This window comes from Lepisma saccharinum, chromosome 18 (genome assembly GCF_977018435.1).
Source record: "Lepisma saccharinum chromosome 18, izLepSacc3.1, whole genome shotgun sequence".
Classification (NCBI taxonomy): domain Eukaryota; kingdom Metazoa; phylum Arthropoda; class Insecta; order Zygentoma; family Lepismatidae; genus Lepisma; species Lepisma saccharinum.
Genome location: NC_139246.1, coordinates 2,830,811 through 2,845,739, shown reverse-complemented (window position 1 = coordinate 2,845,739; position 14,929 = coordinate 2,830,811). Strand labels below are relative to the sequence as shown.

At 36.5% G+C, this 14,929-nt stretch overlaps 1 long non-coding RNA gene across 2 annotated transcripts; it reads right to left on the bottom strand.

Annotated features, from left to right (window-relative positions):
* Window positions 1-1,300: 1,300 nt before the first annotated feature.
* On the bottom strand, window positions 1,301-7,143 carry LOC146002687 (uncharacterized). Of its 2 annotated transcripts, none has more exons than XR_014443738.1 (3): window positions 7,040-7,143; window positions 5,418-5,471; window positions 1,301-1,581 (listed from the first exon to the last, which is right to left on the bottom strand). It is a non-coding gene; the product is annotated as an uncharacterized LOC146002687 (long non-coding RNA). The 2 variants fall into 2 exon arrangements; XR_014443739.1 differs by having other exon boundaries at window positions 7,073-7,136.
* Window positions 7,144-14,929: the final 7,786 nt, after the last annotated feature.

Sequence of the window (14,929 nt, the reverse complement as noted above, 5' to 3'; positions counted from 1 at the left end):
CATGTTTCAGTCCTGGCCTATATCACTATATATACGTATATTGGTTGGTTACGACATATACTTATGGATCCTGTGCCACGGAAAACCTATTTCAATGTGTGTGTGGGGGGGGGGGGTAGCAACAGTCGTAAATCTCATTTCATTGGTGATGTGGCTTACGAAGCTTTGAGTTCCCTTTTTAAGCAGTGAAAATCTATTGCAGTTGGCAACACTGCAGAACGGTGTGGGTCCGGTGCAGTTTCTACTCGAAGCAACTACGTCATGCAGAGGGAGGGGTCTGCAGTTGATGGAAAGAATGAACTGAGACCTACTAAGTATCGTAAGACTGCGGGTACCCGGCGGGTTTATAATGCCTGCCAGGAACGATCTGGGCAGGTGGGCATTCAAGCTGCTCAAGCGAGGGTGTTGCGCAGGTTGCATGGTATTTTAGGAGCGATGTCTCGCGAACGGGTCTGCTCCAGGTCTTGTGCAGGCCTCTGTACACATCACGATTTTGTTTTGTAACTGAACTCTTGTCACAATTCTTAAAGCTACCTCTTCCTGTGCAAAACCAATGCTATCGACCAGGGTTGTTAAAGGAATCCATAAATTCTTATAGGTTCTGTTGGGTTCCGCTGCAGGACCGGAACAACTTTTCTCGCACAATATAAATTCCGTACAAGTATTGTTTCATTGCAAAAAGGTTCCTGGACCGAATTTAAATTGATCCGGAAAAAGGTTCCTGGACCGTATTTAGACTGAGCCGGAAAAGAATGTTCCTCGACCGTATTTAAATTGATCCAGGAAAAAATTTTCCCGGGCCGAATTTAAATTGATCTTGAAAAGACGTTCCTGGACCGACTTGAAATAATTTACAGATAAAAAGGTTATTTACGGGCCAGAACCTTTTACGCGTTCTAATTTTCTCTCCTGGATCGGAAATGAATTTATTTAAAATTCCTGAACCTTTAACAACCCTGGTATCGACTACGGAAATACCACGTGGCAAAATTAAGAAAGAGATACCATACTGCATTTGTCATTCTATCCAAATTGAGATGATTCGAATGAATGGTCATAAGATGAAATGGATGAAGGGACAATCTCACACATAGGCTATATGGACGACAAGACACAATATCCACAGATGATTATTTCGTTCCAGGCACCAGAGCCTCGTTGGCCTGCCACAATGCAGTTATCGGGGTGTACTATTGGGCACCTTTAGCGAAGGTTATCCCTTATACGCTAGAATGTTTTGTGACTATGGATAAATATATAGGGGGTTGAAGAATAATAAATATAGAGATTCGTTGGATTTGTCAATAATCTTTATTCAGGTGCAATCCAAAGCACTGTACTGCAATAGTGCAGAGGTAGTGTAATTACGTTGGATGTGGTACTAACATTCTTGCTTCTTAGAATTTGCTCTCATTCATTTTTATTTTCATCTTCATCTCCATACCAATCTATGTCTATGCATTTAGATCTGCAGTTATCGAAAATGTCACCATGATTCTCTGCGGAACACCAGCCTGGGTTCGTTAACTCGCAGCACTTTTCGCAGTTACCTTGGGTGATGTTCTGGCATGGAATTATAGCCTGAGGAAGAAGTATCAGATATCAAAGGAACCATAAGACTTGTAGCGCTACAGAGGCAACTGGCGCTACTTTGAGTTATTATCTTAAACATATGTTACAAGGTAGAACATAAAATGCACTCTTTCAATATATGACATTATTGTTATTTAGGGCTTGGAAGTTGAAGACCTATAAATTGCCAAAAAAAAAAGACTTATAAGAAGACCTAAAAATATAAAAAGAACCTAAAAACGGAAAAGAGGACGTATAAATGTGATCCAAATTTTATTAATAACTTCAGTTGTAATTACATATTTAATAAATAAAAAATTCAAAATTCTGGTGGTTTGGAACACACAGTGCGAGAAAACTATATGAATGAAATGCATCTTGTTTCAGACATTATATATTTTTTAGATTAACATAATTTGAAAAATCATGTATGAAGAATCATATTTGACCTGGGCAGTAAATGGGAATGGGCTGTAAAACGTAGTCGAAAGAAGGTGAAGTTGCAAAAAACATCCGTTAAGACCTAAAAAAAGAACATTACTTACTTACTTATTCCGATCCTCTTCTACCGATTGGTGTCGAGGTTTTGCAGAGAGCTCGCCATCTGTCAGGATCTTCTGCCAACTTCCTTCCTTCACTCCACAAGATGTTCCTCCTGCTCAGGATATCCTTCATTCATTAATTCCATGTCCTGCGTAGTCTTCCCTTCGGTCTCCTTGCATCCTATCCTCCCATTCTTGCTTCCCATACCTGTTTAGGAATTCGATGTTCAAGCATTCTGCTGAGGTGTCTAAACCATCTGAGTTGTGCTTGCTCAACATCCTGATATATTGGTTTTGTGTTTAATGTTATTCTGATTGTTTGATTTCTGATTCTGGTCTTTCCCACTGTTCTCCTCAAATATTACATTTCTACTGTTTGTAAGTTTTGTTTTTGTTTTTCATTAATTATATCAATGTTGGTACGTAAGTTGATTTGTACACAATCATTTTTTTTGTTTTTTGGCTTATTTCCTTTTTCCCTAAAAATCCTTTGTTTATGGCATAATAAGATCTGTTTGTATTCCTTATTCGAGTGTTTAATTCTTCATCTATTTTTCCATTACTATTGATTGTAACACCTATAGATACTTAAAATTTTGTACTTGTTTTAGCTCTGAATCTTAAAGGCTTATTATGCAGGGTTTTTCTATTCTCCCCATCCTTAACACAGTTGTTTTATCTTTGTTTATTTTCATATATTTCTTTGACATATTACCATTTATTATTTCTAAATTTCTTTGTAGGTTTGCTTGTGAATTTGCAAACAATACAATAATATCATCTGCATATAAAAGTTCAGATACAGTTACAGTTTTCAGTTTCCAATTTCCTACTTTGAATTTTCTCATCTTTGGTTTTATTTCTTTCAGAACATCATCCATCAGAATGATGAACAAGTACGGGGATAAAATATCATCTTGTCTTACTCCTGTTGTTGTTATGAATTCCTCTGATCTCTAATTGTCAGTTCTGACATAACATCCATTTGTTTTGTAGAAACTTTGTATTGCTTCTACTGATTTTTTGTTTACATTGTTTTTCTTTAGGGTTTTCCATAGTTCTTGCCATGGCACCCTATCGAAAGCCGAAAGAACCAAAAGCAAAAAAAAAACGCCGAAAAAGGCAAAAAAGGACAAATAAAACCCACCTTTTTCTGTCCTACAATGACCCAAACTGAACATATATTATGTTGGGCCTAGTCTTCGGACACTGGGGGAAAAAAGGATTTTTCCTCAACTTCCGAGCGCTAGTTATAAGGAAGTCCTTTTTTAACAAGAATATTACTTAACAACTAACCCTAAGTATCTATCTATCTGTTACTTGATCTTCTGGTACTGTAGCAGGAAGAATTCCCATTTAACTTGTACTTAGGGAATTGAGGGCTTACACTCTAAGACAGGAACATCGATGAACAGCAGGGCGGCCTCTCAGTGTCTCAGGATGCACTAGAACTAAAGACTCAAGAATTCTGTTCTCAGCAGTATTTATTCTAGCATTGACCTTGAGAGAGCTATTTTTATGAACTGTACATTCTGGGGGAGAAAAGTCTTTGCTGACCATGTCGAAAGTTTTGTAGTCAGTAGACCTCGATGCTTATCGCCAGGGTTTATCCCAGAATATTCAAGGCCAAGACTCAGAATTTGTTGACACTAAGCCACCACAACTTCCTGTAAGTTACTTTGGCTGTAACCTTGCCCTTGATAGCATAGGGGGAGGTAAGGGCCTTAACTGAATAACTCGTGCCAGGGATGAAACAAGTGTGTGACGTATGTTCCCACTTCCTGAGTCTTTTATATTCCTATTTGAGTATGTAAATTGCAGAAAGCTGAGCGGTACAGAATAATCGATTGTAGCAAGCATCTTAACAGAGAGTGTATTTAGAAAAGGTAAAAACAAGTTGACGATCTCCGGGTACAGACATAGAACCGAAATTTGTCAGGTGACACAAATATGTTGGCTTCAGTAACACGTTAACGATGAACTTTGTTTAAGAAACATTCCATTGTCACAATTGGGACACACCGACTGCATTTTTTTACATTAAAGTTACTATGATAGTTAAGCACAATGAATTACCAAAACAAAAAGCTGTTTATCACACATAACTATCCTTAAAATACTTTCGCAAATTAATAGCTATAAGTGAACAATTTTGTGTCAAGGATTTTACAGATCAAACACAACCTATTCTTAATAAGGAATTTACTATAATTTCTGTGACTTGTTAAATCATGAAAAATAAGTTAAGACAAGGAGAGAAGGTAATTGACCTTTGAATATTCTAGTTGAGTTGAGGGGGAAATGCAACAGTTACAGTTACCGGTTTAACAAAAGTCCGTGTTAACTGAAATAAATTAAAGGAACAGTAGAAATTGCATTAAAACTCCGTTTATAGCTTTGACTTGTTGTTTTTAAGTCCACTTTATGCACAGTAAGGCTAATCGGGACTGGACCTACAGTTTAAAGTGGGATCCGAACCACTTGTGTCTCCACCAGGTATCGAACCCGGGACGCCTTGCTTACAAGGCGAAGACGCTACCACTGCGCCATCGGGGAGGACCCCGTTTATAGCAACAAAACACGTTTATTATGGCGTATTCTAACAATTTTCCCCATATGCAATGCACAGAGGACATTTTCTTTGGGATGTGTTTTTTTACAAAGTTTTTGCTGAATGTTGTTCGACTTCAAAAATTTGTGTCTTGGCTTAAAGCAAGTGGAGTCCGTTACGGTGCAATATGACGAATGCAATTGTTGACTTCTACCCACATTTAAAACTTTACATTCTGCTTCGTTTTCTTTTCTTTTTTGCCTTTTACCTGTCCGGATTAAGCGAAGCCCGGTTTATAGGAGTACGGGTTAACGAGGTTTTACAGTATGTATAATTCTTGAATTTTTATTATAATCACAATAATAAATTCTTCACTCTCAAGATAGGATAAAGTTATATCATTGCAATTAATTTAAAAAATGAGATTCAGGGGAGAGGTACTTTGACATGGAATGCCTCTTAATCAAGATACACACTGAAATGCATCAGATGTTGTTCCCTGGAATGCGCGAAAATGCATCAATTAACACAATCACACACGACCATATGAAACAAACCAAGACTACACAATTAGCTGTGTCAGTGATGAACCAAAAGTACATAAACTTGAGTGTGATACATTCTGAATTCTGTATGTACGGAACGTCTAGAATTAATAAAGTGCGGCACCGTAGTTTTTGTATTTACTGAATAATTTATGGACACCCTGTTTTTACTGCTCAAATAAATTAGATCGAAGAAATTGGTCTTACCGAATTCATTTCCTTTCTGAAATCACACTTCTCATCGTCTTGACCCGTTGTCAACTGAAATGAAAAACAATTATTATTACTTGCAGCAAACATTGGTGATGTGTAATTTAATTTGTAACCCAACGTGTCAGGACAACAGTGTTTCTTCCTTATTATGATATGTCATTAACAAGCCAATTAATTAGATAATTACATGTATAAAAATTATGAATGTGCGGGTATGGATCGACTAATATTCAATACTTAGTTTAAATCAATTTATTATGAATTTTAAGGTTCATATGAGGCGTTGCGGATACGAAGGGCGAACTCAACAAACTTACATTGTGAGGGAAATGCGTTTCAAGTTCTCAGGCACTGTTCGAGCTCCACAAAAACTTATTAACAGTAGATTGGAATGCTTCATGCGTGATTTACAACGTTTTTGTGGAGTTCACACTGTATCTGACAACTTGAAACGCATTTCTCTCACAATGCACGTTTGTTGAGTTCGCCCTTCGTATCCGCAACGCCTCGTATATTCACTTTACACTCACAGGACAATTGGTAATGAACTAACTGAACGTCTTGATTGCAAGCCCTAGAACGTTCATGACTTTAGATGTTTCATATGAATACTTAGCAAAGGGCGCTGTGGAATTAGAACAAAATTGTACTGCGTATCAGTTAGTAATGTGTAAGAGGAACATTTCATACTCTTCCCTGTAAATTTCAACAATTTCTCATCTACGAAAAAAACTAACATAGGGAATGTTGTAGTGTTTTGTGGGGAAAAGACTACTTTTGCCTCACGACTGCCATCTGTTGTTCTTTTTGCATACTATTTATCTTCTTTCATGGTTGATGATTCGAAGAGAAGAAAAATTTTGTTGTAAATTGGATTCTTGTTAGCAACCAATATGGTTGAAAATGTTACTTTCCTTTCATGAAAGCCTTGAAAATTGTTTTTAGCCTAATGCACTTTAGATTGTTTGCGTAATTTATGTAAACTACAACACAATGTAATCTAAGCGTAGATTACGTGTAGACAACGCATGTAGACGTAAACTTATAGTGTACGGCACATCAGTGTCTAGGGGTAAAAGGTACAGTGGGATCCACTAGTATTGCTCGGCAAATTGTCCATGACTATTTCCATTAATTTTTATTTTATTTTTATATATGCTGGTGCAGAAGTTGTCAACAGTTTGTTTTGAGTTTTCTTTTAATTCTTGAACCTCTTGTTGGGTCAAATAAAGTGCACGAACATGGCGATGGACAATTCTCACGGTAATACTCATGGATCCCACTGCACTATGTAACATAGTTGATTGATTGATTTGCTTTATTTTACTTCGCTTCTTGTGCAACGTTTGGCTAATATACATCCTGCCCAGGCCAGGATTCGAACCCGGGTCCCTTGGCGTCGTAGCGCGATGTGCTAACCACTCTGCCATTGAAGACGGCGTAACATATAGAGACACTCTGTACATTATAGTTTGTGAAGAATTTAGTAAAAGAATTATCTTCTCACACAGAATGTCGTTAACACTGCACTTAATAGTAATTTTTAAATGCAGCTTTAATCTTAAAATAAGTCCACCAAATTTGTACTGTACAAGGGTGGAGGGGAAACAACCCACCTGTACCACAGTGAGTACCGCAAGGACACTCACTAGGACACTCTGGACAATCTTCATCTTCCTCTGAAACATTTTTTCAGTCTCTTTCCTTCTTCGAGCAACAGTCATCTGGAAAGTTGAAACATGCTATAGCAAAATGAAAGGAAACTTAGAACATATTCGTTTCTAAATTACCAATTCTTACCACGTACGTTCAACAAATGACCATATTTGATTTGATTTTTGTTATTTAGTGTCGCTTCTCTTCCACTTTGTGACGGTCCTGTGAATCCGCACAATATAATTATATGTTTATTGAAATTATTAATTTCATATTATAAAAAAACACTTTATATTAACGTTTAAAAAAAATGTATAATTATTACTTTGTACAACGTTAATTATGTTTTATGTTATTTATTGCACTATACGCTGTATAAACGAGATATTTGGAATTCTAACGTTCCTATAGCAACAAGAATCAATAGTCATTATGTGGTAGTGTGTCTGACAAAAATGGAAATATAGGTAATAGTGAACTGCATATTGCTTAGTTATTTCACTAATATATAGACCTATAGAAGTTGTATCTTCACCTTCGCGTTTTATTTCAAATATTTATGAACTAAATGTGATCGTGCAAATTATTGACTTGTGAACGTCACAGTATAATTGGTGGTCCAGTATTGTGGAACGTTATCAGCACGATCTTGAGTGATGTATTTTGCGTAAGTGTTAACTTACACCATTGTTCTCGTGAGTCTAGTTTGTACATAAATTTATATTATGTACGCATCAAGTAATCCTTATAATCTGAGATCCAAAACAAGTCTTACAGCTAGATCTATCAATTGTGGTGATGAAACTGATGAATCACAAAATAAGAATGGTGCCATGAATATGGTGAAGTGCTGCAAAGACCCCGATAAGGAAAGGTTGGTAGCTTGTGAAAATTGTGGCCATTGGTATCATTTACAATGTTTGGGTTTGTCCGATAAGCATTGGGAATTATACCAGTTAAATGAAAATTATTTCTGTACAGATTGTGATCCTTCTTATGATCCGTTCAGTATTGAAGCTTTCGTGGAATGGAAAAGAAGTCAAGAAAATGTTCAAGAAATTGACATTCGTCCTTCTGTGTTGGCAGAGACGTCAACGGGGCAAAGTAATGTTCCTTTTCAAATGTTTGATCTACTTGCAGAGTTAAGGAAAATCAGCGAGTCACAACAGGTGGAATTTACAAAAATTAGGGAAACTCAAGATTCTATGAGGCAAACTCAAGAGTCTCAACAGCTTGAGTTTACAAAAATGAGGGAAACTCAAGATTCTATGAGGCAAACTCAAGAGTCTCAACAGCTTGAGTTTACAAAAATGAGGCAAACTCAAGATTCTATGAGGCAAACTCAAGAGTCTCAACAGCTTGAGTTTACAAAAATGAGGCAAACTCAAGAGTCTCAACAGCTTGAGTTTACAAAAATCAGGGAATTTCAACAGGAAATTCAAACTTCACAGCAACTACTCAAGCTTGACTTCCACGAATTGAGTACATCATTACGAAAGGAATTAGCTGAAGTTGCCGAGTCCTGCAAATTAGCAACACGTTCATTACATCAGGAAATGGAAAGAGAAGTGCAAGGACTAACAGAGAAAATCGAGGAAGTCAACACTACTTGTACAGAGAATTCTGATAAACTTTCTGGATTGAATGATCAGATTACAGAATGCCAGAACAATGTTTCAGGGTTGTCTCGGCAAGTTCAAAGACTTGAAGCCGTTGTGAGCAAGGACGAAATAACTAAGCGCGTGGAAGCATGTGAGGAAAATATTTCTAAGTTAACATCTAATATGTCGACTAATGTTGAATCAAGTAATCCTGTACAAGTTTACAGTTCTCATGTGAATAGTAACTGTCAACCTGGGATTCCTGCACGGAACCTAACCTCTCCTAAATCATCTGATTCTTCAGCGTGTGATGTTTCTGATGATGAACACAATCGCATTGCTTCACAAAGACACAAACGTTCTAGAAATAATCGAATGAGAACTAGTAATACTAACAAGTTATGTCCATCAACCCGTTCTTTATATTCTGATGGTTCTGGTCAGGAAAGAAAGAGGCAAGTAAACCAAAAGTCAGCAAATCCGCAGAATCATCGACGTGACTATCCTGACAATTGTATGCGTTTGCTTACTCAAGAACCTCGACGGTTGGTAAGATTGAATGAACTTACTGTTCTTCCTAAATATTCTGGAGATCCTGAAAAATCAAGCCCACGTAAGTTTATTAAAACTTTAACGTCTTACTTAGACTTACTGCAAGTTCCTGACATGCAAAGACTTGAATGTATTACTAATTGTTTTCAAGGACCTGCAGAAGGTTGGTATAATACTCATGTCGATTCGTTTACATCATACAAACAGTTTGTTGACGAATTTCTGAATCACTACACGTCTTATTCGTTAACTCAGGCTCAATTATCTGAACTTAGAAGTCGTAAATATGATCCTAAATCGACAAGTAGTATGGAAGTTTTTGCTATTCGTACGCATTCAGCATATTATAATTTAGTTGATCGTCCGAATGATGCAGAAGTTATTGATATTTTAATCAATCAGTTGCCCACATCTATTGCACAAACAATATTAGCTGCTAGATTAGTTAAAATGGATGATGTAATTGCGTTACTAAAGAGGTTGGATTTAGTGAATTCAAGATCAAACAAGAGTTTTAATGTTCATGATAATGTACGTGAAAAAAATTTCCGACATGATGGGAATAATTCTAAAAGTTTTACCGACAATAATAGTGCAAGGACAAAACTGAGAGTTCAAAGTGTTGCTAAAAGTTCATCGTTTGTGAACGATGATGAACCTAATGGAAATCAAGGTTCAAGACGTAACGTAAGACCTAATGATACTGTTCATTTTGTTTCTTCTAGCGATGAAAATAAAAGAAATAAGATTCCACGTACAGATGTTCCGTTTGTTGCTGAAAACCAACAATCAAACTCCAGCCAGAAGACGATGATATTTAATAGAAATAATAATTTTGGGAAACCTAACCTAACTAACAGACCATATAATCGTTACAGACGTAATGGTGCAGGAACTCAAAATTTCCGGCAAAATAGAAGTCGACAAAGCTCACGATACTTCAACAATAATTGTAGATTTATGAGCAACAGTTTCAATGCCAGAAACGAGCAAGAACAACAGCAATTTACACTGCGTCCTAACTCTCAGTTCTCTAACAATAATTTCCACTCATTCCAACCATGCAGTGTATGTGCCAATTGCGGATATTCGTCTTCTCAGTTGTCAACGGGAAACAGTTGCAATGCAACTGCAGTGGCGAATACTCCATTAAATGAAAATGCTCCATCTTTCGATCCAAGAGAAACTTCTTGTAAACAGTTCATTTCTTCTGTCCCTGAAGCAACATTAAACGAACGTCGCGGGTGAACGTGGACCAGTTTGCTCGCACTAACATAATGGAGGGTCCGTCTAAATCATATCGTAGTGATAATATAGGCACAACTTGTCAGTATGCTGTATTAAGTAATTCCGTTTTATCTGAAGTTGATCATTGTTATCCACTTTCAATATTTTTTCAATTAGATTGGTACGAAGATGAACCTACTTGGATTTTAAATGATACTGGTATACCTACTCCTATTACTGATCAACCTCTGATCACAGGAACAGTTTGCGGTATTACCATACAGTGTGTCATCGACAGTGGAAGCCAGTGTAATTTAGTCAGTTATGAATTATGGTGCAGTATAAAATCAATTATTCCGAGTTCCAAACTGGATACAGTGGATCATCTTAAGTTATTGCCGTTTGCAGGACATCAGAAGTTTCGTGTTGCTGGTCGGAAGATTATAAGTATTTCAATTAACTCGGAAGTTTTTTCTTTGGAGATGTTTGTATTGAAGCAACTGCATGCTGAATTAATTCTCGGAATACCATTTTTAAGGCAATACAACGCTGTACTCGATTTTAGAAGAAATGAAATTAGTTTGATGGCGTCTACTGGTTCCGAATTGGTTCAACCATTAAATTCTAGCAAAAGTACAACTGATAGGGATTGCTGGCAGATGCAGGAAGTTACTATAGTGAAAGAAGTAGAAAATTTACTTGTCGTTTCTCTAGATCAGATCACAACGAAGGTGCAGTCGTGTGAATCACTCAACACGGAACAGCAGTCTCAGCTTGAGAATATAATAATAGAATATCATAGTTTGTTTTCTGATCGACCCCGATCTGCATTCGTAGAACCTTATCAAATTGAACTAGACACAAAGGAACCAATTAAGGCACCTATATACCCAGTACCGTTCGCCAAAAGAGCAGCGTTAGAAAAGGAACTAGAAAAATGGAAAGCCTGGGGAATAATTAGAGAGATGTCTTCGCCTTATTTAAACCCAGTACTTATCGTCCCAAAATCTAATGGTGAGTGGCGTCCAGTGGTGGATTTTCGTCGCCTAAACCAACATGTAATTTCACCACTTACCCATGTTGAACCGATAAACGAGCTACTTCAACATTTTAAGGGTGCAAGATATTTTTCTTCGATTGATCTCTCCTGTGGATATTTTCAAATACCACTTACGCCCGACTCATATAAGTACACAGCTTTTTCGTATCGAGGACGACAGCACGTGTTTTGTTACTTGCCATTTGGTATCAAATCAGCTGTTTCTGTTTTTGTTGAAAGAATGAATAAGGTGTTTGGACCAGAGACTCATTCATTTCTGATGATATATGTGGATGACATTTTAATATTTAGCCCAACAATAGAGAAACATTTTGAACATCTTGATTATGTTCTACAGACATTGCAGAAGACGAACATGTCCATAAAATTTGCCAAATGCAAATTTTTCCAAACGGAAATTAAGTTTTTGGGTCATGTGGTGTCTGGTTCCGAGATTAAGGTCGATCATGATAAGGACTCAGCTATTCTACAGTTTCCTGTTCCTCAAAACAAAAGGTCACTTCGCAAATTTTTAGGACTGGCAAATTGGAGGAATCGTTTTATACAGGGATTTTCAGATATCGCTAGTCCGTTATATCATCTTTTACGCAAGAATGTGCCATTTTATTGGACACCTCAGTGTCAAGAAGCTTTCTTGTTATTAAAGAATGCTCTAATTTCAGCACCAGCATTGAGTCAACCCGACTTTGAGTTGAGGTTTTGTGTTTCTGTTGATGCAAGCCAGAAAGGATTGGGTTGTGTACTTTGGCAAGTTGATAATGATGAAATTCGTGTCATACAATATGGCAGTCGTGCTCTTAGAGGAGCAGAGATTACATATAGTACACACGAATTGGAATGTTTAGCTATATTATTTGCTCTGGAGAAATTTGCTATATATCTTAAAGGAACAGATTTCAACTTATATTCAGATCATAAGTCGTTGTCTTGGCTTAAAACTGCACAATCACTTAATTCTCGTCTTACGAGATGGGCTCTCAAATTGCAGTGTTTTGATTTCACGTTATATCATGTCCCAGGAGTTTCGAATAATATTGCTGATACGTTGAGCAGATTTCCGCCTTGTACTACTTATTCTGCACTTGATGATAAATTATATATCAATCAAGTAATTGTGGAAGATTCACAAGATGATACTTCGTCTATTTGGTTAAAAGCTCAACGAGCAGATGAAAAATGCAATAATGTAATTTCTCACCTGGAAGATAGTACAACTGATAAAAACTTTTCAAAGTATCTTCTTCACAACAAAATGCTTTTTTATAAACCCAATTCAGATGAAATTTGTAAACTTGTAGTGCCACGTGAGCTTATACCTTTGGTATTGCACAAAATGCATGATTTAAATGGACATTTTGGTTATCAGAAGGTTTTAGCAGCTTGTAGAAGGGCATATTTTTGGCCGTACATGAGAAAATCAATTAGAAATTACCTGAAAGATTGCTTAGAATGTGCACGAACAAAGATTGTAGGTCGGCCGTTGCGTAGAGATGAATATCACGTCGTTTCTCACCAACCTCACGATTTCCTCTCTATTGATTTAATCGGAAAATTACCAAGATCACGTACATATGAATATCTCCTCACAATTGTAGACGTTATGTCAAAGTTTGTTATGATTTACCCGTTAAGAAAAGCGACTGCCAGGGAAATTATCAATCGTTTTGAAGAACAATATTTTAAACATTACCCTGTATGTAATGTATTATTATCAGATTGTGGAAGCCAATTTACATCAAATGAGTGGAAAGCCTACATGGATTCAAGGAAAATTAAGCATATTACTACCACTACATACAATCCGAAATCTAATCCTATTGAGAGGTACAATAAGGAGATTGTTAGATTACTGCGATTATTCTGCAATGATAATCACACCAGTTGGTATCCAAGAATAAATTCTATTATTCAGTTATTAAATCATTCATGCTCTGCAGTTACCGGATTATCTCCTAGTGAACTTTTCTTACATGAAGATATGAAGGACTCAATATTTGAAGAAATCAGCTGGCCAGAACAAATTAAATCTTTGCCATGGAAACGCAAATTGTTTTTAGCAGAAATCAGGACTAGACAATCTAGAAGAAGTAGGAAGATTAAGAATGCATTGAACTCGATCAAACTTCAAACAGGAGATTTGGTTATGATAAAAAATAGGCAAGTTAGTTCCAAAATTAACAGCCAGATTCATAAATTGTTCAACTTGTATATTGGGCCATTTCTTGTCAAGGAAATTAAGGACAATAATGCAATTCTTTACACAATGAACCAGCAATATTATGACAAGGTGAACTTTTCAAATCTTCGCGTGTTTAACTGTTCGGAAGAAAAGAGGAATCAACTCTTGTCTGAGAATTAAATTTATGAGAGTAGATACTTGAAAAATGAAACCATTCTGTTCATTATTTTGTACAATTGAATGTTGTATTATGTTTTGATTTGTTATTACCAGTTAGGCACAAATCTGTTTATGTGCACGTTGTTGTCGAATGTCAGATAATATTGTCCATTTGTAACTTTGTTGTAGTTATGTTGATACACATCTGACTGATTTATAAATGAAAACTCCTCCTCCTTGTTTCGTAGTTTTCATTTTCCCGGAGGAGGGGAATGTTGTGACGGTCCTGTGAATCCGCACAATATAATTATATGTTTATTGAAATTATTAATTTCATATTATAAAAAAACACTTTATATTAACGTTTAAAAAAAATGTATAATTATTACTTTGTACAACGTTAATTATGTTTTATGTTATTTATTGCACTATACGCTGTATAAACGAGATATTTGGAATTCTAACGTTCCTATAGCAACAAGAATCAATAGTCATTATGTGGTAGTGTGTCTGACAAAAATGGAAATATAGGTAATAGTGAACTGCATATTGCTTAGTTATTTCACTAATATATAGACCTATAGAAGTTGTATCTTCACCTTCGCGTTTTATTTCAAATATTTATGAACTAAATGTGATCGTGCAAATTATTGACTTGTGAACGTCACAACTTTTGGCTAAATGCAAAGATGAGTGATGATATGAGACGTTGCCGATACGAAGGTCGAACTCAACAAAAGTACATTTAGTGGAAAATGTGTTTCAAGTTGTGAGGAACGGGGCAAACTCAAAAAAAAAAAAAAAAAAAATGGACATCACGCAGGAAACTTTCCGATCTACCCTTACCACGTTTTTGTGGAGTTCGCACTGTGCCCGACAACTTGAAACGCATTTCCCTCACAATGTACGTTTGTTAAGTTCGCCTTTCGTATCCGCAACGCCTCATATGATGATATTGATGAAAGGACAGTCATCCATGTCAAGGTTGGGATTCGAACCAGGACACCTCTCGTCCTAGCTCGCTGTGATAACCACTTTGGCAATTTCCCGGATCCTTTGGATGCAGATGTAA